Source organism: Stegostoma tigrinum, chromosome 11, assembly GCF_030684315.1.
Source record: "Stegostoma tigrinum isolate sSteTig4 chromosome 11, sSteTig4.hap1, whole genome shotgun sequence".
Taxonomy (NCBI): Eukaryota; Metazoa; Chordata; class Chondrichthyes; order Orectolobiformes; family Stegostomatidae; genus Stegostoma; species Stegostoma tigrinum.
This window is the reverse complement of record NC_081364.1, coordinates 62,068,421-62,095,353: the sequence shown is the minus strand read 5'-3', so window position 1 is coordinate 62,095,353 and position 26,933 is coordinate 62,068,421. Positions and strand designations below refer to the sequence as shown.

The following is a 26,933-nucleotide window of genomic DNA, read 5'->3' as shown; positions in this document are numbered from 1 at the left end:
GAGACAATTGGATCCAAAACTTCAGCTAACTCAAGGAAAACAAAAGACAAACTTGCACGGCTAAAGCATCTTTCAAAACTCCAACGCATTTACAGTTCGTAAGTGCTGAATGTAATCACTTGTAACATAGGAAATCTGGCAGCCAATTCACAATCAGCAGGCTCTCATAAATAGCAAAACTTTAATGATCAGATAGTGAGCAATGTTGATTGAAGGATAATGACCGTAATATCATAAATATCTTCCTTCTTCGTTGCTTTTGAAATAGTGCCATGGAATCTTTTACATTCAATCAAGGTGACAGATGGATCTCAGTTCAAACTTTTCATTTGAAGAACACATTACCTCTAACAGTGTAGAACTCCTCCATACCACATCTAGCTTGGCACCCATCCCTCTGAAATAGCCTCACTTCCAGGACACAGTAGACCTACGGTCTGAGAAAGGGGCCTGGCAACCTTCCCATACAGTCTTCAGGAACAACCTGGAGCAATCCAAGAGTAAAGCAACAGGAAAAGAGAGATTTTAAAAAGTAAGGGAAAAAGAGGCACAAAGTAAAACAAAAAAGTCCGGCTTTCTTTGCAATAGTGCCACGGAATCTTTCATGTCAATGCAAGACAGCAGGGCCTAAGTTTAGGTCTCATCTGAAAGAAAGCCTGTTCTAACAGGCTCACAGAACTAGACTGCGACAGTCTAGATTTTCAAGCTCAGATCTCTGGAGTGGACCTTGAGCCCAAAGCCTGCTGATTCAAGTTGAGGTCTACACACTGCCACAACACCCAATTTGCATATATACAGACCCTTAACTTTACATCAGCATAACACTCCACAAGTTCCTCAGGATAGAGTCCTGATGGTTCAACCATCTTCAGTGGCCTCAATGGCCACGCCTCCATAATGTCTGAAACAGGAACGTTCATTAATGGATTACACGACATTTACCACCATTTGCAGCTTTTCAGATACTGAAGCAACTGTATCCAATGGCAGCAAGACTGAAATCCCAGGTGTGGACTGAAAAATGACAAGTAACATTTGCACTTCGCAAGTTCTAGGCAATGACCATATTAAACAAGAGAATCTCCCCATGATCTTTAATGGCAATCCCAACGAATCACCTACTATAAACATTCAGGCTTGGGAATATAGCAACAATGAATGAAGTGAGGAGTCAAAATCCTGGAACTCCCTTAACAGTCCTGTAGGTCCCTACAAATGCAAGCACGTAGCAGTTTAGAAAAAAAAGCAGCTCACCACCTCCAATAAATTCAGAGTTAGCCAGCAACACCACCATCTAAGAATGTATAGTTTTAAAAGAAAAACTACTGCACTCATGAAACTCAGCAGCCCTCCAATTTCAGCCTTAAACACATTCCACTACCTTTACCTTACAGAGGGAGGTAGGACCTCAGCAGCTGCAAGTCCTAAGCTCAGATTTTCCTCTATCTCCTTTTTAAAAATCAACCATTGACCTGGCTTTCAAGCACTAATATCATCTTTGATGGCTTAATGAGATTTGTTGGTTGATTGCACTTGGTTGAAGCATCTAGTGATGCTCTGTTATAGGTAATAGGCTGCGACTGATCTTTTAATGTCTATATTTAAAAGTCAGTGGAAAGAACACACCCACATTCTAACACCGTAGCAATTCTCTGTGAAGCATCATTTAAATTGTTTACACTGTGGGGAAAAAAGTTTTTTCACACATACAAGGACTGCAAATGTTACAGCTTAAAAAACAATCAAGGCATTGTTTTCAGGCAGAGGGGCTGCACTGTGCATGCTCGTTGACTTTTCCAACAACTTTTGTCATTTTTCTTACAATCACAGGAACTACACGAGACCAATTCTCATCCAAAGCGCCCGAATTTCTTGTCAAGCAACTTGCTACTTATAGCTGCAAATCTGCAGATATGTTAATATTCCTAGTTCACCTGTGTGCACCTTCTACAGCCAACTGTTACTTGAAATTTAAGTCCTATTTACTCCAGTGGTGTGTGACAACACCTTTGAAAAAAATATTCAAGTACCTAGAGTCTCTCAACTGACATTACCAAATTGATTCTCTGATCATTATCTCAACTCCTTTTGAAAATCTAAAGATAAGAGAGTGGAGCTGGAGGAACACAGCAGGCCAAGCAGCAGAGGAGGAAAGTGGTCATTTCAGGTCGGGACCTTTCTTCAAAAGTAAAATGCAGCACTGAAGGGTCCCAACCCGAAACGCCAAACTTTCCTGCTCCTCTGATGCTGCTTGGCCTGCCACGTTCCTCCAGCTACTGCAGTTCTTATTAACTCTTGAAAATCTGATGTGCTTTCTGTACAGTGATTATATTCTAAATGTAGTTCTGTGGTTATAAAGCAGTTTGGGACTTCCTGAGATTATAAAAAGGTGCCACGGAAATGCAATTTTTTTTCCTTCATCCCAAGTCTAAACCTTAATTTATGGCGGCCAGCTAGCCAGTTCTTCACACGGATTAAAGAATTGCCTTACTACTTTATTCCTAACGGTGGTTCATTGTTAAGCCAGTGCCAATCCTGCACAATGTAGATGCAAGCTGCACTGCACACCTGGGCTCCAATCCACTGGTAGAACACTTGAGCTGATCAAGGATTGCCCTTGAGACTAGAGATGCATCTCCTAGATACTGCTGAGAGAGTGAACTGAGATTACTGGGCTCCAGTCAGGGGAAAAAACTCTAAAGCAAAAACTCATCACTGTTACAAGGGAGGGAGTGGACAGAACAAACATTTACAATAAGTTTGACATCATCCCAAAGTGCAGAAGCCTGTAAACAATGCAGCAGCCAATAACACACATAGCCAGCTCTCACAACCAAATGGAAGAAAGATAGAATCCCACTTTAATGTAATGTCTCACTCAAAAGCGAGAAGCCCTGACAGTGTGACGCTCTAGTGCTGCACTAGAGTTGGTCTAAATGATGCTCAATTCCTACGGCAGGGGTTGGATTTAATGAGGGCATTAAGGGTCTCACCACTGGCGAGAAGGTGGACAGAATCTACCAGTGCTTCACAGTGTGAGTGATATTGATCAAGGAGGGAACCAAAAAAAAAGACAGCTGAATATTGGGAACACTGGTTAAAAGACCCCACCATCTACCTTTTGAAAGATCTGGCATTGAATTGGTGCCTTTGCACAAAGTGTGCCAACAAACAAATCAAGGTTTGCTTGTTGTGCTCCCTACATGACAAGTTCCCCATCCAAGGGCAGGTTCATACAAGTTTTAATGAGACAAACTTCCCGAGTCATTAAAGGGTGATTCTTTTAAAAGGTGCATTAACATGACAAAAATATCAGAAATGGAAGTAAGAGTATGTTTGATTGATTATTAAGGTTTTCCTGTTGAATAACTGGGGTCTATTCTTGCAATAGATGACACATTCAGGGAGATCTATACAGTCAGGGCAAGGAGTAGAGGAATACATCCAACCAGAGTCAGCAACTCTATGCCCAGAACATGTTGCAATTCAGTCATGGTGTTGGATTTGCATCCTTAAGACCATGCTGAATTCACAACAATGTAATCTGGAAAATAAATCAGTTGCACTGGGGAAAGTATAAATTATGGAAGCTGTTCAACCTGATTCACTTGACTCCATCCTCACCCAATGCAACTGACTTGCTAAGCTTTGAAGTGGCTCAACTACAGAAGTGATTACACTGGCTATGAGGATTTGGCAGAGAAAAAAATGCCCATAAAGGAAGCAAGGTGGGGTGGGGGAGGGAGATGGTGGTGTGTAAGCAGGGGAAGGGAGGGAGTGGAAGGGAAGAACAAGTACAGAGATTCTGAAAGCTTTGTCATCAGCAGCTATGTTCTCAATGGAGGGTCACCGAACCCGAAATGTTAACTGATCTTTTTCTTCAGATGCTGCTAAACCTGCCGAGCTTTTCCAGCAACTTGTGTGTTTGTTCCTGATTTACAGCATCCAGTTTATTTCAGCTTTTAATACACTCAATGGTGTTGCCCTTGGCTTCTCGGCCACTTCAGCTCTTTCCTCCATGAAGATGCTCCTTAAATGATACTTGTCACCTGTTAAGTTACTTCATTTAGCTTATCACATTTTGTTTCATTGTCATTGAGAGTTACTTTGTATTTTTTAAATTCCAAAGGCACTGTGACAATGCCCATTGTTGAGACCAATGCTCTGACGTACAAATGTCCTCCTTCCTGGAGGCCGCTCAAGCCAATATGCACACTGGGGGCAAGCATGGGAGGGAGAGATAGCATTGCTTTACCCACAATCCAGGGGCCTCTCACCATGGTGGAGGGGATCACAAGCAGCAGCTCATCTGGCATGCAACCATTTAAAGATGCTGAGCTACACTCTTCCTGCCTGCTCGCAAATTCCATGCGCACGTGCATGGTTTCCCAAATCTGATGAGACTTTTGTCAGTTAGGAAATTGTGGATTGCCATCCCGTTGATCTTCAACACTGCAAACACTGGAAAGACAAACTTAAATCCAGGACTGGCTGTGAGTAAAACGGGGAACTGAGTGTTGATTCAAACAGTCCATCAGCTATAACTATTTGCCACATTACAGCCATGTATCCAAAAATACAAGAATCAATAAGAACACACAGAACCAGTAAATCATTTAGCTCTTTGAGCCTGCTCCAATAAGATCCCAGCAGATAAAGGGCTGGGTGAGGGATAATTAAAACAGGACATCAAAAAGTAGAACTCCTGAAATGAGATCATGAATGATTATACTGCCCCACGCCCAATCACTGTCACTGTCAACTTTTATTGTTCAGTATCATAGACAAATATCTTTCTAAAAAACCCAGAATGCTGGAAATCTGAAATAAAAATAGAAAGTGCTGAAGAAACTCAGCAGGCTCGACAGCATATGCAGACAGAAAAAGGCATTCAAGAGACTGTACTATGGATCTCGCAATAATCAGTGGGAAATTGAGAAGCAAATTTGAGGAGATTCTCAATTATTTGTAATAATAATAGGGTGGTAATGGTAAAGCATTTTACATTTCCAAACACAGACTGGGACTGTCATAGTGTTAAGGGTGTACAAGAAAATTCTGATTCAGTATGAGGATGTACCCCCTACAGAAAGAGCAAAACTTGACCTACATTTGGGAAATAAGGCAAGGCAGGTGGCTAAGGCGTCAGTGACTGGAGGTTGACTAAGGTGGCGCCACTGCTTAAGAAAGGTGGTAAAGAAAAGCCAGGCAACTACAGACCAGTGAGCTGGACATCAGTGGTGGGCAAGCTGTTGGAGGGGATCCTGAGGGTCAGGATGTGTGTGTATTTAGAAAGGCAAGGACTGATCAGGGACAGTGGTTTTATGCATGGGAAATCATGTCTCACTAACTTGATTGTTTTTTCTGAAGTAGTAACGAAGAGGATTGATGAGGGCAGGGCAGTGGACGTGATCTATACAAACTTCAGTAAAACGTTCCACATGGTAGACTGGTTAGCAAGGCTAGATCACATGGAATACACGGAGAACATTTGAATACAGGACTGGCTTGAAGGTAGGAGACAGAGGGCGGTGGTGGAGAGTTTTTTTTAGACTGGAGGCCTGTGACCAGTGGTGTGCCACAAGGATCGGTGCTGGATCCACTGCTTTTTGTCATTTATATAAGTGATTTGGATGTGATCATATGAGGCATAGTCAGTAAATTTGCACATGACACCAAAATTGGAGGTGTAGTGGGCAGCTAAGAAGGCGACCTTAGAGTACACTGGGACCTTGATGAGATGGGCCAATGGGTTGATAAGTGGCAGATGGGGATTAATTTCAATGAATGCGAGGTGTTGCAGTTTGGAAAGACAAATCAGGGTAGGCCTTATTCACTTAATGGTAAGGACCGGGACAGTGTTGCTGAACAGAGACCTTGGAATGCAGAGATAATGGGAACTGCAGATGCTGGAGATTCCAAGATAATAAAATGTGAGGCTGGATGAACACAGCAGGCCAAGCAGCATCTCAGGAGCACAAAAGCTGACGTTTCGGGCCTAGACCCTTCATCAGAGAGGGGGATGGGGGGAGGGAACTGGAATAAATAGGGAGAGAGGGGGAGGCGGACCGAAGATGGAGAGTAAAGAAGATAGGTGGAGAGGGTGTAGGTGGGGAGGTAGGGAGGGGATAGGTCAGTCCAGGGAAGACGGACAGGTCAAGGAGGTGGGATGAGGTTAGTAGGTAGCTGGGGGTGCGGCTTGGGGTGGGAGGAAGGGATGGGTGAGAGGAAGAACCGGTTAGGGAGGCAGAGACAGGTTGGACTGGTTTTGGGATGCAGTGGGTGGGGGGGAAGAGCTGGGCTGGTTGTGTGGTGCAGTGGGGGGAGGGGATGAACTGGGCTGGTTTAGGGATGCAGTGGGGGAAGGGGAGATTTTGAAACTGGTGAAGTCCACATTGATACCATATGGCTGCAGGGTTCCCAGGCGGAATATGAGTTGCTGTTCCTGCAACCTTCGGGTGGCATCATTGTGGCAGTGCAGGAGGCCCATGATGGACATGTCATCAAGAGAATGGGAGGGGGAGTGGAAATGGTTTGCGACTGGGAGGTGCAGTTGTTTGTTACGAACTGAGCGGAGGTGTTCTGCAAAGCGGTCCCCAAGCCTCCGCTTGGTTTCCCCAATGTAGAGGAAGCCGCACCGGGTACAGTTGATGCAGTATACCACATTGGCAGATGTGCAGGTGAACCTCTGCTTAATGTGGAATGTCATCTTGGGGCCTGGGATGGGGGTGAGGGAGGAGGTGTGGGGACAAGTGTAGCATTTCCTGCGGTTGCAGGGGAAGGTGCCGGGTATGGTGGGGTTGGAGGGCAGTGTGGAGCGAACAAGGGAGTCACGGAGAGAGTGGTCTCTCCGGAAAGCAGACAGGGGAGGGGATGGAAAAATGTCTTGGGTGGTGGGGTCGGATTGTAAATGGCGGAAGTGTCGGAGGATAATGCGTTGTATCCGGAGGTTGGTAGGGTGGTGTGTGAGAACGAGGGGGATCTCCCGCGACACATCCCTCACACCCCACCCCCGCCACAACCGCCCCAAGAGGATCCCCCTCGTTCTCACACACCACCCTACCAACCTCCGGATACAACGCATTATCCTCCGACACTTCCGCCATTTACAATCCGACCCCACCACCCAAGACATTTTTCCATCCCCTCCCCTGTCTGCTTTCCGGAGAGACCACTCTCTCCGTGACTCCCTTGTTCGCTCCACACTGCCCTCCAACCCCACCATACCCGGCACCTTCCCCTGCAACCGCAGGAAATGCTACACTTGTCCCCACACCTCCTCCCTCACCCCCATCCCAGGCCCCAAGATGACATTCCACATTAAGCAGAGGTTCACCTGCACATCTGCCAATGTGGTATACTGCATCAACTGTACCCGGTGCGGCTTCCTCTACATTGGGGAAACCAAGCGGAGGCTTGGGGACCGCTTTGCAGAACACCTCCGCTCAGTTCGTAACAAACAACTGCACCTCCCAGTCGCAAACCATTTCCACTCCCCCTCCCATTCTCTTGATGACATGTCCATCATGGGCCTCCTGCACTGCCACAATGATGCCACCCGAAGGTTGCAGGAACAGCAACTCATATTCCGCCTGGGAACCCTGCAGCCATATGGTATCAATGTGGACTTCACCAGTTTCAAAATCTCCCCTTCCCCCACTGCATCCCTAAACCAGCCCAGTTCATCCCCTCCCCCCACTGCACCACACAACCAGCCCAGCTCTTCCCCCCCACCCACTGCATCCCAAAACCAGTCCAACCTGTCTCTGCCTCTCACCCATCCCTTCCTCCCACCCCAAGCCGCACCCCCAGCTACCTACTAACCTCATCCCACCTCCTTGACCTGTCCGTCTTCCCTGGACTGACCTATCCCCTCCCTACCTCCCCACCTACACCCTCTCCACCTATCTTCTTTACTCTCCATCTTCGGTCCGCCTCCCCCTCTCTCCCTATTTATTCCAGTTCCCTCCCCCCATCCCCCTCTCTGATGAAGGGTCTAGGCCCGAAACGTCAGCTTTTGTGCTCCTGAGATGCTGCTTGGCCTGCTGTGTTCATCCAGCCTCACATTTTATGACCTTGGAATGCAGTTTCTTTGAACGTAGAGTTGCAAGTAGACAGGATAGTGAAGTTGCCATTTGGTTTGCTAACCTTTGTTGATCAGTGTATTGAGTATGGGAGTTGGGAGGTCATGTTGAGTCTATACAGGACCTTGATTAGGCCACTTTTGGAATACTGCATTCAATTCTAATCTCCCTGCAACCGGGGCTGAATAGGCTGGGGCTATTTTCCCTAGAGCGTCAGAGGCTGAGGGATGACCTCATAGAAGTCCATAAAATCATGAGCAGCATAGACAGGGTGAATAGCCAAGATCTTGTCCCCAGGGTAGGGGACTCCGAAACCAGAAGGTTTCGGTTTAAAAGGAGAGAGGGGAAAGATTTAAAAGGGACTTCAAGTGGCACCTTTTCCATGCAGTGGACGGTGCAAGTTGAAGGCGCTGCCAGATGTTATGGAGGAGGCTGGTAAAATTACAACATTTAAAAAGGCATCTGGATAGGTTCATGAATAGGAAGTGTTTAGAGGGTATGGGCCAAATGCTGGCAAAGGGGACTGATTTTAAGACATCTGGTCAACATGGACAAGTTGGACCAAAGGGTCTGTGCCATGCTGTACAGCTCCATGACTCAAAACAAAGTCCAATACCACTCGATTAAAACCAGAGGCAAGCGAAAGAGTGATAGGTTTTATACTGGAAGAGTGGAATGGAGTCTTTACAGGAAATAGGATGTGAATAAGTATAACCAAAAGGTAGCTGTGGGAGCTAGTGGGTTATATGAATATTTGTAGATTGTCTGCATTTTCAGGGATAAACTAAGGTGGAAGAGACGGGAAGATCCCCTGCACCCTTGTTGTTGTATAGTTAAGGATTAGTTTCATCAAGATTATACTAATCTGATCTCCTGTACTCCTTCAACACCTTGAAACTGTTTTTGCAGTTAACCTCCATTTCTGCTAGACAAGCACAATACCAAGGGATATGGTACAAAGATTGGTAAATGAAGTTAGGGTAAAAGTTATTATCGGAGAGAAAGGCAGAACAGATTTGAGGGGTCAAATTGTTGAACCTTGTTTTAACGTTCTAATAAAGAAAGGGGAAGAGGAGAAAGGTAAAGGCAAAGAAAATAAAATTGGCATTGCATTAGCACTTTTGACAATCTCATGACATCCCAAAACATGCTACATTGCACTGAACGTGGCCATGATCAGACACTGGTGGAAGGTTTCCAAGAAAGCTTGTGAAAGTTAACAAGAAAGAATTGGGTCATGTTAGCTACAATCACAGCCCAACTGGAAAATCCATACAAAGGGCCTAGGGCTTGCCAAGATATTACGTTCATTACTGAGGCATTCTCTCAGGTGTCCCCTGCAGGAAGATTTGACCTATCAAGCCATTTCTCCATTCAACATGGTTATAGCTGATATTCTCAACACCATACTCATGCACTCTTCCCGTACCCACTGACCCCATCAGCTTCTGGAAATCTATTGCAACTTAACTCTGTTCAAAAGCTATGGATATCACGCAGGTTCACGACCCTCAAATTTCTCTTCGACTCAGTCCTAAATGGCCTACCTGTGTATCCTGTCACCTCAGTCTGAAATGGCCTATCACCTATTCCATGATTTGGGGTGGCAAGTGTTAGCCTAGCCAATGCCCACACCCACATGAACAAATACAAGAATCACTGACCTTAACCAGACAAATTGTGTTCCCTCTAACTTCAGCTCTTTCAACTCAATGAAAATGGTTTCAAGTTTGGTGAGTAAAAACTATTAACACCAGATCACCCAAGCAAGAACTTTAGAAGTCCTCCATGCAAGGGTTGCCCCACACCACAGAGGTATTGGCCTTTCTCCAACTCGTCACAGTACCCATTTGCTTGAACTAGATACACACCGAAACAAGGTGGTCCAGCCTCTTAAAACAGAGTAATTCATCTCGCATTTTAACCTCTCAAAATCTGGGTTGCATTTGTCTGAACAGGTCAAATTACATTGAGGCTGTGTAAATGACCAGGAGTCACAGGTATTGGCAGCTGGATTCTGAAGGGATGAATAGAGATCTCAAATCAACATTTGTCATGCAAATTTGAAACAAATTAAGCTCTAATGTGATTTTTCACACCCCCAGAAAGCAAGGCAAGCACATCAACAACACTTCCACCTTGAGACACTGGTTCTAGCACCAAATCTAGAGATTCTTGGGTAGATTTGTAGCTTGGGTGGTGGATGTTGTGGTTGGTTCACTCAGTTCAAATATAGAGAACACATGTGACTAGGCTCAGGTCCCACTTTCACACAAACACTGCACCATACTTACATCCAAGTCCTGCCAAATGCTGACTTTACTGCTGTCACCCGGCCCAGATTCTAGTTACAATTACAATTCTTGCTGACACCACCCAGATTCATTCAATTGTTTGAGACTACCAGCTGATAAAAATGGGCAAGACCGCATTAACAGTACACTGGCTATTTCACTCCATTGAGCAGACATTACATGAACGGATTTCCCAACTATAAAGAGTTAGGTAATTTCTGCACCAGTTGATGCTCACAGCTGAAACCTTTATAATCCAACCCTGCAAGACAGGCAATACTCTGTGTTACTTTGTGTACAAGTTACCTACTTGGCACGTGCAGAAGACAGCAAGTTAAAAAAAGTTCACAGTGTGAAGCTGGAGGAACACAGCAAGCCAGGCAGCAGAGGAGCAGGAATTGATGCTATCACAAATATGACCTCTGCATGCCACAGGGGATCAGAACACCCTGATCTAGCAAGATCAGGTTAACCAAGCGTACAGTGTGTAAGCAGGCATTATCTTGGTACAGTGTGGCAATCTATCACAACTGAATAGCCCCTCAACATGCACAGAGCCTTGTCTTATCATCATGAACTGCACACCAAACAGGTCATCTTTCAAGTGAGCAGGAGACACGTACAGTAATACCACAACTGTCAAATGACTTTTGGACAATTCCAAATCCTACCCCTCGACCTGATTCCACATCATTGCCATCTAGCTTAAACCAAAAAACAGACATCCCCAATATATAAATGCTTCAGTAGTTAAGGATAGGGAAGCAAATTAATACCAGATACACTTTATAATAACGATAACTCTATTCTACACATTTAAACATAGCTTCTTCTAATCAGCTCACAGTGCCACAAAACACCCTTGAGCACAAATGTTCACAACTCCAGTTAAGATCTAGCTTTAACCCCAACCCTATCATAAACTCCATGTCATTCATTAGCGTTAGACTTACAAATATATTGAAGTTTGAGGACAAAAAGCATACAGACTAACCACTCCAAGTTCATAGTTACCCACTCCACATGAGCAAATAGTTCTAAACATATTTACCAACTATGATCCTTTATCCTTTCAATCCTATCTTCAATTAGGGAAATAAATCACTATTTAGTGGAGTTATTACTCCAGTTGGTAACAACTCGCTAGGTAATGTTTTTGATACAGTGACATGGCCCAAGACACTTCTTGGGAGTGTGGTTTGACACAACCATTTAAAAATTTCAGAGCGAATAAGGAAAAAGTGGTAGGTTTGAGTGTGTGTCTTATAAAGGAGGAGGTGGAAAAGGAAAACATAATCACAATTTCTCTCTAAGCATTAAGCATAGAAAGGGCTCACAGCTCCCTACATTATTCAGTGTGGAAGAGGGGGCATCATCCTACCAAGCTAAAGTGAGCAGCCCACAACCCAAAACTTACACTGCTGGTATTAACAGTGGCCATCCATCTTCATTGTACAGACTAAACCATTCAACTCAACTGTGCCATAGAAATAACAGCAACCTCAAAACAGAATGAAAAAGGAGCTTCTCAGGCTTTATTCAATGCTAAGCAAAAATCAGAGGAATAAAAATCACCACAAAGACACTGAAATAGCCACCCAAAGACTATAGGCTTATACATTAGCATTAAATGAATAACTTAAGGCAGCTTAAACCTGCTCCTTTACTACAAGCTGTCCACTCCATCTAAAAATATCCATGCTATGAATATCCTGGAAAACTTTTAATCCTTGAATACGCTTAACCTCTCATTCCCTACCCCAAACCAATTATCCAAGCCTCTAGACTATACTTTCCACTGCTCACTTTAATTAGTCCTGATTCTATCATCCATTGAGTTATGCAGCATCTGGTCTCCCATTCCCCTTATACACTTCGAATGTTAGATAATGACAGACTGGAGGTCCATTTGTCAGGGTTGCAGAAAATCCCAGATTCATATTGATGAAGTCACAGCACGATTGGTTATCTGACATTCAATACCGAGTGAGCAGAAGTTTCCTACAACTTAAATATCAGTTTCAGTCCCTCTGAACGCTCAGTTCATTTGGTAGCAAATCCATCCCTTTCCTTGGCAACTGCCTGCAGCTGATCCACATCTTGACGTAATATATTTGATCATTAAGTTCAACTAACAATCACATGTGCACTAAGTATTTCCACCCCTGTATGATCACTCAGGTCTGCACATCCCTAAACTCCTGTGCTAAATACATTGCTAACCATGCTAACCACCCTCCCATAATTTCGCTGTCAACTCCTATGCCATGCCCTGTTAGCACAGATTCTAACTCTCGGTAAAGTTACTTCCTAATTTTAGAATTTTGATCATTGTTTCCAATCCCTCCACGGCCTCATTCCTTCCATACTTCACCAGCCCTACAATCCTTAAAGAGACCAATTCTGGCCCCTCATGAACCCCTGTCCTAAAAACACACTGTTCTAATTTAACACTCATTAAAACCTACCTCTTTGACCGAGCTTCTGATCATCGTCACAAGAAATAATCTTGGGCAAAAGTGTCAAACTGCATTTGATATAAAGCTTCTGTGATGCATGCAAGAGTCGTACAGTACAGAAACAGACCCTTTGGTCCAACTCATCCATGCTAAGTTTCCCCAGACTAAACTAGTTCCCACTTGCCTTTGTTTGGCTCACATCCCTCTAAACATTTCCTATATTTATGTACCTGTTCCAAATGTCTTAAAAATACTAACTACCTGCATCTACCACTTCTTCTGGCAGTTCAATCCACACACAAACTAGTCTGTGTGGAAAGTTACCCCCACAGCTCTTTTTTAGAATCTCTCTCCCCTCACCTTAAGAATATGACCCTTGTTTTGAACTTCCCCACCCTTGGCTATTCGCCTTATCTAGGTCAGTCATCATTTTATAAAAAAACAACTTTATAAAGGGCACCTCTCAACCGCCCATGCTCCATTGAAAAAAGGTCCCAGCCTATTCTTACATATCCTCCAGTCCCAGCAACATCCTGGTAAATCTTTTGTCAACGCTCCCCAATTTAATAATATCCTTCCTACGCAGCACCACCAGAACTTGGTAGTACTCCAGAAGAGGCCTCACCCATGTCCTGTACAACTTCAGCATGATATTCCAACTCCTGCACCCAATGCTCTGAGCAAAGGCTAACATGCTAAATGCCTTATTGTGTTATACGCAAGCATGTTGTCAGAAAGAATGTTATGATTGCCCTTTGGCAAGCCAAACTTCCCTACTGCAATCCAGTATCATTGGAAGTGTATGCATGTAAGCACACCGATTACATGGATATAGGATTGTGGTTGGTTCGCTCACTGAGCTGCTTCATTAGTTTGCAGGAGTTTCTTTACCTTTCTGGGTAAGATCATCAGTGCAGCCTCCAATGAAGTGCTGTAACATTTGCCCATTTGCTATTTAAACTTTGGGGTCCTTTGGAATCGCTTATGTCATTTCTGTTTTGTCTTTGCAGTGGTGTAAATATAATGGATCTAATTCTACGTTTATTAATGGCCTTCTTGGTGGAGAACCAGGCTTCTAGAAATTCCCGTGCTTGTCTCTGTTTGGCCTGTCCTTGGATCTTGATGTTGCCCCAATCGAACTGGTGGTCCTCCTTGTCTCTCTGTATGGAGAGAGAGTGAGTATTGGTGGTGTCTTTTTGTTGCTAATTGGTGTTCGTGTATTCTTGTGGCCAGTTTTCTTCCAGTCTGTCCAATTTAATGTTAGTTGCAGTCATTGCATGGAATCTTGTATATCACAGTGGTTCAGTCTTTGATTCTTGTTAGCAGTTGGCGTAGGTGTTGATATAGGTTTCGGTGCCACTCTGATGCCCAATGGCCACAGGAGTTTAGTGATCAGTTCAGGTATATTCTTGACGTATGTTAACATGACGAATGTCAGGGCGTACTGTATCTTCCTGTTGTTTGTATGTTTGGTATCATAAGACCCAGCCGTTTGGGTATCCGTTGTCTCTAGATATTTGGTAGAGGTATTCTTCATTTTGGCGCAGTTCTGGGTTGCTGCAGTGTATTGCGGTTTGTTTGAATATAGTATTTTCATGCAACTCCACTCGTGGGTGTTGGGGTGGTTACTGTTGAAATTTAGGACTTGATCCATGCAAGCGACCTTTCTATATACTTTGGTTAGAAATTCCCCATTGGCCATACGTTCTACCATCATGCTCAGTGCTGCTTGTTGTTTTCTTCTCTAGTGAATTTAATGCCAGTAAGTTGGTGCGTTTCTTCTGGTTTAGTTTGTGATGCAGAGACTTGAAAGCATGGCCTTTCCACAGATCCAGCCCAAACTATGGATCCGATACATGGATGACATTTACGGCAAACAAACAAAAAAGCTATGAGAATACATGAACATCAATTAGCAAACTCACTCATCTCCATACATAGACAGACAGACAAGGAGAACCACCAGTTCGACTGGGACATCAGGGTCCTAGGACAGGCCAAACAGAGACAAGCACAGGACTTTCTAGAGGCCTCGTTCTCCAAGAAGGCTATCAACGAGCATATGGAACTGGACCCGGTATACACACCACTGCAAAGAAAATCCAGAAATGAGGGATCAACGCCAACGGACCCCAGAGTCAAAACTGCATGTGGGAAAACAAAGCTTCATCAGAGGCTGCACTGATGTTACCCAGAGGGTAATGAAATGTCTGCAAATTAATGACCCAGCTCAGCAAGTGAATTATTCACAGCATCCACAACCTGAGCTACAAATCTACAAGAATACTGGATACAGGATTGGCTCTATTGCATTATCATGCTGTTAAGCAGGCTAAAGCTTACGATGGAGGTTCACTTGAAGGGAATTTGCTTGGCAAAAGCAATGACAGGTCTGATGTCATGCAAAAACTAATGAGCCAATATCTTACGACAAGATCTAGGGGAGAGACTGAAAAAGGCACTTTTATTCTAAAAGATGGATATACCATTGTTGCACACTAAAGCAAATTCAGTTATAGGAGACTTTTGAGAAGACAAAAATCAGTGGAGAAATGTTTCCCCTTCAAGTATGTAATTGGGGCTCCTTCACAAGGCATTTTGCTGCAGCTTTCAGGACAGATGTGGCAGTGATTTACTGATTAGCAACTGATGGTGCATGAACATTGTCAATCTGTCCTCAAAATGAGGCATGTAGAGGTGCTGGTGTTGGATTGGGGTGGGCAAAGTCAGAAATCACATGACACCGGGTTATAGTCTAACAGGTTTATTTGAAAACACAAGCTTTTTGGAGCCTCAGTCCTTCAGGTGTTAAAAGGTTCTGAAAGCTTCTGTTTTCAAATAAACCTGTTAGACTATAACCTGGTGTCATGTGATTTCTGACAAATGAAACAAACATCCTTTTACTTGATGAAATCTCAGTATTCACTTGCCAGTGACCATCTTTAGGGAGTCTCATTCATCAAAGCAGGATAAGAGATAGTTTGGAATTCTGCCCTCGGTCTTACTCATGATCAAGATGGAAAATTATAATGCCAACTGTCTAGATTAATATGTCATACCAGAATTATAAATCACCTTATGCTCTAGCACCGCTGTTATGTCTCCCAGCTCTCCCGTTTATACGATCGGGGGATAGCTTTCCTTTTCTGTTTTCTAAGCGGCCGTAAAGCAAATCAAATATGAAAAGAAAAACAGGCTATTAAAATGGGGACTGAATTCGATCTACACACCCTGCTTCCCTTGGCATTCCAGCGGTGCAATCGGTCAGTTTGTGGTACTGGCATGACAGTACAGAAGCGTGTGCAATGCTGAGGTTGAGGGCAGCAGTGGCTCAGTGGTTAGCACTGCTGCCTCTGCACCAGGCACCCAGGTTCGATTCCATCCTTGGGTGACTGTGTGGAGTTTGCATGTTCTCCCAATGTCTGAGTGGGTTTCCTTTAGGTGCTCTAGTTTTCTCCCACAGTCCAAAGATGTACACACTCGGTGGACTGGCCATGCTAAATTGCCTGTAGTGTTCAGAAATGTGTAGATTAGGGGGACAGGTCTGAGTGTGATGTTCTGCGGGTCGGTGTGGACTTGTTGGGCCGAAGGGCCTGTTTCCACACTGTCGAGATTCTATGATGTATAATATCCACTTCACCAGATGACTACACTTGGTCTTGGTGCTTGCATGTGCAAAGGAAACTAAACTGGTAATTCAGACTTTTCTAATGGTACAAAACTATCTGGTTATGACCACTGGAAATCTTAGCCGAGCTTTTGAGCGTCTAATGAGGAAAACAGTCTACTTCAGCTTAGATGTGGAGGTGCTGGTGTTGGACCAAGGTGGACAAGGTTTGGAAACAAAAATCACTTAACACCAGGTTATAGTTCGACAGGTTTATTTGCAAACACCAGCTTTCAAAGCTCTGCTCCTTCCTTGGTGTGGAAGAGGAGGTATATTGAAACAGAATTTATAAGCAGCTCAGAGTTGCATGAAAGCACTCCACACAGCAATGCATAAGGGACATTTACTTCATTACAAGTTAATGTAACACCCCGCTGCACTGTCCTGGTCCATAAGTGTTACATCATTGCAAGTCAGGCATGACTACAGACCATTTTACTTACTGAGGAAATCATTTGCCTTGGCTTCACACTGCTCACTCAAGAGATACAGACCAGGTACAACAACGCTCTATAGTTATGTATGGTTACATTCAACTGTAATTGTAGCAGGAGAGGAATTGCGGGTCTATCATTCATCCGAAAGGTCAGAACGAACTGCTCTTCAGTCCAGTCTCAATGCTTGCCAAGAAAATGTCAGCCATATTTGCTTTGGGAAGTAACAAACGAGCATGACTGAAGCTCATTCTTCATTTCTTGTTTTCATTATCCAGCCAATCTCTTTGCAAGAGTCCTTGAAAAGCACCTGTTAAGTATTTAATGGATTATGAAAAATTGCCTTGTATAAAAAACAATAGGGTAACCCTGGAAGCTCAAGTTGACAAAATTTCATCAATTGACAGGAACAAAAACAGGAGACCATTCAGCCTTGAGTCTGCTTTTCAGTCACAGCTAATCTAAATCTCAATTTTATTAATCCATCTGCCTTTGTTCATATCTCAATGACAGACTTTATTGGGTAAGGGCAATGACATATTGAGAGCTTCAAATAAATCTAGCAACTTTAGTCTTTTGGAGGAGAATGTTCTAGATTTTCACAGGCCTGCATGAAAGGAAATGCTTCCTAAAATTACCTCCTAATGCCTTGGTACTAATTTTAAGAGTTTTCCCCCACCATAGTAGTTCCTGTCCAGATTACACTATTAATCCCTTTTGATCATATTAAACACTTCAAATAGATCACACCTTTATCTTTAATGCAACTTTCAGACAGAACAACATGTCTCAACCCACAGCACAGAGACTAATGATATACCCCACCCTATTACTCACAATCCAGCAAACCACTGTCATCTTGCCCTAATGGCTGAGACTCAGGAGGCCACTAGCAATTACAGTAACTTTCACTGGCGCCCATTGTCTTTACGTGGCAAACAAAGCTCCCACCCCAGAAACAGGCTTTTTGCAAAAGATTCATTGAATACTTTTAGTTCAGCTACTAGAAGCCAAAAACTCAGTTGTGAGACCTAATAGTTAGATACAGACAGGAACAAGGTACAAGTCTGCAGTAACCTAACTGAGGCTATTGACCAAGTGTTGGGTATGAGTTTAGAGTGGATAAGTGTTTGATGACTGATACAGATGTAAGTGGACTGACTGGCCTCTTTCAACATTGATTAGGAAAAATAAACAATCTGTTCAGAGATTGATCATAGAGTCACGGAATTCCTAGTGTGGAAACAGGCCTTTCAGCCCAACAAGTCCACATAGGCCCTTTCCCCCAATAACCCACCAAATCTATGTATCCCTGAACACTCTGGCCAATCCACCTAGCCTGCACATCTTTGAGCTGTGGGAGGAAACCCATGCAGACATGAGGAAAATGTGCAAACTCCACAGTGTCACCTGAGGGTGAAATCAAACTGGAGTCCCTGGCACTGAGAGACAGCAGTGCTAACCACTGCCCCACCCACCAGTTATGACATGTTATGAGATGTTGTGACATGACTTTGGAGCAGGTGGGACTTGAATCCAGGCTTCTTGGCTCAGAGTCAGGGGCACTGCCTGCACTAGCATGGCCCTTTTTCTTTTGTTCCCCCCCCCCCCATGCTAAAAGATACTTTCTAACCAAATTGTTCAGAAGTTTTATATTCTTTATAAACCACACATGGGAGCTATTTTCCTTTCCACTCAGTTCTGAGAGATCGGGGAAACAGAAGCTTAAATCATGCAGTATCCTTCTCCATAAGGATGTTACCTTGTCTGCACATTCACTTTCTCCTCAGTACACCAACACTCTGGAATTCTTGAGCACCCATTATTGTCAGAATTTTAGAAACCCAGACCTAAATACTAACTTGTGAAACCTTTCTTTCCTTGTTTTCAACTTTGACAGTAGTGGCTCTCACTCAGGGCAGAAACAACAATACCTCCACCCCATGTGCAGAGGAAAAACAATGAGACAGACTCAAACCTTCATGACTTGCCAGTATGCTAAAGAACAGACAGAGAAGCAGACCCTTGCTGAAAGTGCCTTGGATTTTCTTTAATAAACTTACATAACTATATTTTTAGTTGAATTAAACCAGATTATTTCATTTTGCTTTTTCCTTGAACTTGTCATATGAACAGTTTCCATGACAATATAACTTGTAGTTGCAGTTCTTGTAGAAAACCAACTGTATGTGGGAGGAGAAAGGTGTGAACATAATAGAGGGGAATTTTCCAACTGAGGTGGTTTCAGACGAATGATACAACACAAGGAGGGCAGAAAACAAATCAAGCATGCCTGTGTCAGCTCTTTGGAAAAGATTTGCCTTCCCTAGCTCAGAGCTAGGTGTAATGCTGAAGGCTCAGGAAAACTTGCTTATCTTTTGCAGGTTTTCTGGCTCCTCCATCCAGTAGTTCTAAGAAGAACAATTGTATGTACTACTATGACAACGAGCAAAGCTCACTGATGTCGTCGTGCGCCTGCTTTGCCTGACCACTCTGGCCAAAGTGATATGAATACTTTGCATACATGAACAGCTATAGTGAGGCCAGATGAGATTAGATTAGATTAGATTAGATTACCTACAGTGTGGAAACTGGCCCTTTGGCCAAACAAGTCCACACCGCCCCTTGAAGCATCCCACCCAGACCCATCCCCCTATAACCCACACACCCCTGAACACTACGGGCAATTTAGCACAGCCAATCCACCTAGCATGCACATCATGGGACTGTGGAAGGAAACCAGAGCACTCAGAGGAAACCCACGCAGACACAGGGAGAATGTGCAAACTCCACACATAGTCACCTGAGGCTAGAATCAAACCCAGGGCCCTGGTGCTGTGAGGCTGCAGTGCTAACCACTGGGTCACCGTGCACCATAAGCCTGACTTGGAGCTGGTGTGACTTCTCATTTTAAATTCTCCATCCCACACTGATCTCTACCAGTCCACACTGTTCCTGTGGAGCTCAGCAGAATTGAGGAACACCACATCTTCCAAATAGGCACTTTCTAACTTCCCAATTAGATATCAAAATTAACAAAAGCAAGGCTATAACCACTGCTCCCAGACAAAAGGCGCTAGTTATAGTTCTACTGTTGCAATTCACACCCTCTCCAGGCCCAGTTTGTCTGTCTTTACTGATCCCATCACCACACGTTTGTCTTGCACCATCAGCCTTCCAACATTACATCTTACCCACTACAGAACTTCACTTTTGATCTTTCCTCTCCGGCCATTTCTTTCCTGCCTTAGTGCTGGCTTAAAGCCTGTTGCTTCTGCAGTATTTTCCACTTCTGACAAAGAGGCAACTTGCAATACTAACTCAGTTTCTCTTTTCACAAGCCCAACTTTATTTGCCTTGTAGTTCCAACATTATGAGTTTTTATTCACTTGTGTAGCCAGTCTTTCTGAAAACAGGAAATAGGTTTGCTTTCCCAAGAACAGGGCTGAGACAGGAAATCACCTGTAGTATATTGTCCAAATAGGTGCCAGGGTTTAAACAGATGAATCATGAGAACAAACTGCATAAACTTGACTGTATTTGCTAGAGTTTAAAAGCCATTAGAACAAGATTGTTAAAGCTAGAAAATTCAATTCAGCAGATATGTTGAAACGGTTTGCTGTGGTAGGGAACCCAGAACAACGCACAATTTTAAAATCAGAGCTACTATTTAGGATTGAAATCTGAAAATAGTTCTTCTACATGGCTGTGGAAAAACTCAAACTTGCTTCCATTCAAGAGAAACTACTTCTGCTGGGGATCATCTCAAATTAATCCTCCCCTCCACAACACCCACACCACCTTCAACCTACATAGTTCAGCTCAAAGCACCTTACAGATACAAGCCAAACAAAAGCAGCAGGAGAAAAAGGATCAACAGGAAGGTATATACAGGGTCATGATACAGTTGTTCATACACTGGCCACTCTACAGTGCAAATATCCCCATCTCCAGGAAAGTTACCAAATGTAAATGCCACCATCTTGCAGCAGGCCAATCCAATAGCATCTGCTTAAGTAAAGGCTTCTGACACTGTCTCAAGATAGCAGTTCACTTTTTCATAAACACACTTCTCTAGTAAAGAACAGCACAACAGGGATCAGGCAGAAAGCAGGTGTGCTGATTTTCCATCAGCACTTTAAGATGTATCATTTGATTATCAAGCTTTCATCACTGTCAATTCCAGTGAGGCTTATGCTCTCCCCCATGGTTATCCTCTCTACTTGAGTCAAAACAAAAACTGCGCAATAGCATACTCAAAGGACAGACACTCCCAGTATCAGTGACTCAAATTTAGTTTGGTTTGCATTTGAATCATCCTCTAACACTTGTGCAGTGCCTTTATCACTCTAAACACTTTATGGGACAGCTAAAATCTGATACCACATTGCCCAAGAACACACGCAAACCAAAGGCAACTCCTCTAATGCTGCTTGGCCCACTGTGTTCATCCAGCTCCACACCGCGTTATCCCAGATTCTCCAGCATCGGCAGTTCCTACTATCTCTAGTTAAAAAGAGGTGTTTTTAAGGAATATCTTAAAATGGAGACAGGAAGGAGGGGTCTAGCACAAAAAGCTTGGAAGTATGGCAGCAAACTGAGTCACAGAGAAAGGGATGCAGTGGACCAAAACCAAACGTAAGTTTGAGGGGGCAGCACGGTGCCTCAGTGGTTAGCACCGCTGCCTCACAGCACCAGTGACCCGGGCTGAATTCTGCCCTCGGGCAACTGTGTTGTGTCTGCACATTCTCCCTGTGTTTGTGTGGGTTTCCTCCAGGTGTTCCAGTTTCCTCCCACAGTCCAAAGATGTGCAGGCTTAGCGGATTGGCCATGTTAAATTGCCCGTAGTGGTTGGGGACATTCAATTTAGGTGGATGGGTCTCAGTGGGATGCTCTGTATGTCGGTGTGGACTTGTTGAGCTGAAGGAATTGTTTCCACACCATCAGGATTCTATGAAGACCTTCATTCTTGGAGGGTTGACAGAAAGAGAAGTTTAGTGCATAACTTGACAGTTTCAAAACTTTAAATTCTTCTAAACTACTATTGAAACAAAATGTCCAAGGATTTTAAATGGAGACTGACAGCAACAATTGCAAGACTGATATTCAGCATCTCAAATGGTTCAAAAAACTCACCTGCAACACCAGGAACTAAGCACAGCCAGGTTCCAAACTACACTAGCACACAAATTATGCATCATTTTCACATCAAACCGTCTACTTGCAGTCCATCAATAGGCACTGACACGAACTAGCATTGTTGACCTCCACTCAATTCCCTTACAACGTTCAGGACAGGGCTAGCCACACCAACTTATATTGTACTGGAGGTTGTGGATGGAAACAGGAAGCTCAAAAAGGCTGTTCTCTGTATGACTGACAAACAGGTCAGTTCAGACTCCTCAAATATTGGGGCTCCACCAACAGGCTCATTTAAAATAGCTGTTTGTTACAGCTTAGTTACATCTCAACCACACAGTAATGGAGGAGTGCTGCAATGTTTGAAGTGCTGTTTTTTTTTAAATGAATGACCTCTCTAATAGTTGATAAAGATCCTACTTCACTATTCAAAGAAGAATGGGGCAAATGGGTTGTGCTCCCCTGGCCAATTTCTACCCGTCAACAAGATTACCTGGTTACTAGCACATTGCTGTTGCAGAGACTTGTGCATATACTGGCTGCTGCACTTAAATAGTTGTGAAACAGCTTGAGGCATCCTGAGATTACAAAGTCGCTCTTTCTGAGAGGTAGGCAAGGTTTCATTTCACTAAGCTAGACTCTAGGTATTATTTGGCTCCTTGACATCAGCCAATACCTCAGATCCAGAACTCTACTGATTCTTAGGAATTCCACCTCTTGGGAATAGGTGGCCAAGATGCTACCACATGGGTTCATTTTAAATGAGTTACAAAGGACTTTGAAATAGCTGCTTCACCTTGCCTACTGAAGCAACTTAAAAGAAAATATCCCAACCTGATGAATGTGTTTTGGTTGGATTGCCTAAAGGTACAATGCAGCAAGTCTAGAATGACAATTGGCAAGATTCTCTCTCTCTTCCTACAAAGGAAAATCATTACCCACTTTAAACTACTTTAATTCCTTACCAAGTCTACAACAAATGCTGAGAACACTTAGGTTTGTGGAAAGAACAAACTTTTCAGGTGTAGGACCAGAGCCAACTGAAACCATTCTGTTCAGGTACAGACTGGCGTAATAAGCATTTCTACTTTTGCTTCAGATGTCCACTATGACATTTTTGATGCTTTTCTTTAGACAATAAAGGGCTTAATGAGACCCAAGAATCCTCATCGCTTTAGTAATATAGGGCTTTGTGTTACTTTAAAGGGCTCTTATTGCACGATTAAAGAGGCTACTGTGACCTCTGTTATTTCACACTTCATTTCTATCACAGATCCTTGCTTTAAGATTGAAACCATTTGACCAGCCAATGCCAAGATTGAGAAAACAGCAATGATTGTGCAGCTTCAAACAGAAAAGCTGCAAGAAACATGAAACAGTCTGATCTTGTCAATCAAGAGCCCTTCCTAACAAAGTCAAACAAAACCTTCAAAACAAACCTTTGATAAGACACTTTCAAAAAAGTTCCACATTTGCACAACTGCTCATTAAAAAAGGGAAATAGATCAATAATGAATTAACCAAGTAATCTTTAGGGGGTCAGTTAAGCAGTAAATATGTTCCTCATCCAAGGCAATTGTTCACTGGGCTTCCTTTGAACATTGACACCAATAGAATAAAAGGCAACCATGTTACCAGGCCCACTTTCTTGTGTCAGAAAACCCTTAGCTTTAACATTCTATCACCAGCAAAGACACCAAACCTTCTGTGCTTCATGGCACAGGCAGCAAAATGCCCCATGCCAGGCACAGATGCAACACTCCCCACCCCTTACCAAGTCACATCAGGTAGCTGCACTATACCCATCCCCGGCCCACTGCCAGAGGGACAGGCACTTCCTTGCCCCTACTCAGTCCACACTTCTCACCCTCCTCCATCCACTGCCAGGGATAAGTCATCCAGCCTCACATTTCGTTATCTTAGCCCCTGTTATACCATTTCTCGCCACGCCCCCCCCCACCCCGGCAAACAGAGTGCCAGGGTAAACACCACCTCCCTCTCCCCAACTCTGCCAAGCAGATGTCTACCTCACCCACAATCACTGCCCATGCACTGGCACCACACGCCCCCCCACCTCTCTCAGTCCCCCCCCCTCCGGCGATGGGCAGCTCCTTTTCGGATTAATCCCATCCCAAGTTTGCGGCTGGGTTGACCCCGGGAACGGAGTGAGACACACACACACACACACACACACACACACACGAGTAACCGCCACTCTGGACGTTACCAAGAGGCCGGTGAGCAGCTCTGCCCGGCCCGGCCTGGGTCGGCTCCCTTCAAACATGGACACTTGACAAAAACTTGTAGCGGCTGGAGGTCACTTTGCAGCGGGGGAAGGTTGGGGAGGGGGGGGGGGTAGAAGGGGTAAGTGGGTACCTTTCAGCCGGTCGCCGCGATAGGGCAAAAGAAAGGAGGCGGGGACGCGGGGAGTTGACGGGAAAGCAGAGGGCCCAGCTGATGAGAGTTGTGGGTGCCGCTGGCCGCCGGCCAAGGGCTGAGGTAGGTAGGGAGGGAGCCAGCAACCCGGCTCCGATTTAAAGGGAAAAGCCGGATTCCACACCGCACGCAACCCCCGCCCCCGAAGGCCGGGCCCCATGGCCTGGGCCTTCCCCGTGCAACACATCTGCCATTACCTGGTGGACGTCGCCCCGAGCCCCTGCGGGTGTCTCTTCCCCAGCCGCCGAGCTCTGTCTCCGAACCGCCCCAGCCGCTACATCCATCCCACTCGCAGCCGTGACTGCAGCTGTGACCCGACACCTCCACCCCCTTCACCGACCACCTCCACGCCGTCACCCTCCCCCCCCCGTCTCACCAATCACAGCCAGCCTCCGTCGCCCACCCACCGGTCAATCACGGCGACCTCACCAGTCACAGCAGGGTTTTGGCGCCCGCCCTTCACTGTCAATCACACCGGATCTGCGATCGCAGTAGGCCTGCCGCTGTCCGTCAAACCGAGAGATCCAATTAAAAACCGCTGTCCCGCCGTCAATCCCGACTGGCCAATCACAAAATGGAGTCACGCTGGTCGCCCGCCCACCTACATGTCAATCAAACCTGGCCATCCAATTGTTCCCGTTAGCCCGCGTACGTGTGGACATCCTCCATTCGCCATTGGCTATCCCCGCGTTGTCACTCACAGCCGTGCGGCCAATGACAACAGGGTAGGCGCCCTGGCGTTGATTACCTGTCGGTTTTCCCGCTTGCTGATGGTGGGCCTGTGTCAGTCTTTCTCTCGTTCCCTTAGCTGGAGGTGATTGTCCAATGGTCGAGCGGCTGAGGAATTACTGCCGCTATTTTATCATGATTTTATTTGTCAGTGTGATTTGAGAGTGTAGGGACTCTACCACAACAGGGGGCAGGGAGAAGGAGCACCATCACCCCCTGAGGAAGAGCCGGAGTTATGACCTGAATGAGAATGTTAAGGCGGAGAAGTAGGTGCCAAGGCGGAGGAGCTAGGTCCAGCCTCCCTCTTCCCTATCGGTTCCCAGTTTTTCTCCTCCCTTGCAACAAGTCCATCTCTACTTCCACCCCCACGCCCCAACCTGCACACTGTCATTCACTGGTTGGTGTTAACAATTGGTAGCTGCAGTTCATATTTCTAAACCCTTTTCTCAACCCATCCACTGTCTCTGATTTATCAGACCGATCTCCAATAATGGTTGACTAGAAATTTTCTCCGTCTAAATACTTGAAGGGTGCACACAGGCCGACCCTGACTTTGCATAATCTTGCTGGCCTATTTAACCGCGTCTCCTACTCTCTATCCTTTCCATCACCAAAACTTTTGCCTCAGAAGAAGCAATTCCCATTTCCATTCCTGATAACAGTTCTTCTACTGCTGAAACCATTGCACATGCTTCTGTTGCCTTTATTTCCATTGTCTTCCAATGTAAGGTCATTCAAAACTTTGTTGCCTGTGTTCTAACTTTTACCTGAGGCTGTTTGGCCTACCTGCGTTTGCTGACCCAAACTGTCTCCTGGTGCAGCCAAACCTTTAGTAATTTACAAAAGTTATCGTCATTGTTTTCGAATTCCTCCGTGGCTTTGTCCCTGCACATCTATATGACCTCCATGAGCTGCAAAATCCATCCAGACACCTGGGTTCTTGCACTTCTGCCTACTTCTGTCTGCACAATTTTTCATGCCAACAACCTTAACTTGTTAAGGCCTTAAACTCTTGTGTTCCCTACCTGTAGCTTGCTGCCTCTCTTCCCTCCTTCAATATATTCATTAAAATCCAATATCTGTTGGTGTGGTTTGGTGTCAATTTTTCCTCATTATTGCTCTTGTGAAATATTTTAGGATATTTTACCAGGTTAGCAGTGCTATATAAATGTCAGTTATTGTTGAACAGTGACAGATATTATTACAGTCCAACCATATGGGCATTCTGCATAGTTATATCCTGGCTTCTCTCTCTCTTTGGTCCCAGCTGATCAGGTTGGATCGGCCTCTATGGGCACAGGGAATGCTGCTTCTCCTTTTAAAAATTTATGTTGCTTGTTGGGCCCATGTCAGAGAGCCATCTTAAGTTTCTGCCAGTGGACAGCCTGGGTTTTTTGGAATGCAAATCTTAATCTATTGTTCACCCTGTAGGTCTGAAATTTATACGAATGTTGCAAAATATCATCTCTAGGAAATACCTTTAAGTTATTGCATATAATTTGAAACAGTGTTAACAACAGAAGTATTTTTTCCATAGTGTGGAGCTGGAGGAACACAGCAGGCCAGGCAGCATTAGAGGAGCAGGAAAGCTGGCGTTTCGGGTCAGGACATTTCTGAAGAAGGGTCCCACCCTGAAACATCAGCTGTCCTGCAGAGATAATTGTGTTATCTCTGACTCCAGCATAGGCTGT

At 44.6% G+C, this 26,933-nt stretch overlaps 1 protein-coding gene across 4 annotated transcripts in view; it reads right to left on the bottom strand.

Moving 5' to 3' along the window:
- Window positions 1–24,818, bottom strand: part of dag1 (dystroglycan 1) — a 93,360-nt gene extending 68,542 nt beyond the window's left edge. For 2 of the 4 annotated variants that reach the window (XM_048547597.2, XM_048547598.2), the window contains exons 1-2: window positions 24,711–24,818; window positions 346–484 (exon numbers count right to left, since the gene is read on the bottom strand). The gene's annotated coding sequence lies outside the window, so the exon portion shown is untranslated. The remainder of the gene's footprint in view (window positions 1–345; window positions 485–24,710) is intronic. The other 2 variants (XM_048547596.2, XM_048547600.2) reach the window with 2 other exon arrangements.
- Between the last annotated feature and the right edge of the window lie 2,115 nt (window positions 24,819–26,933).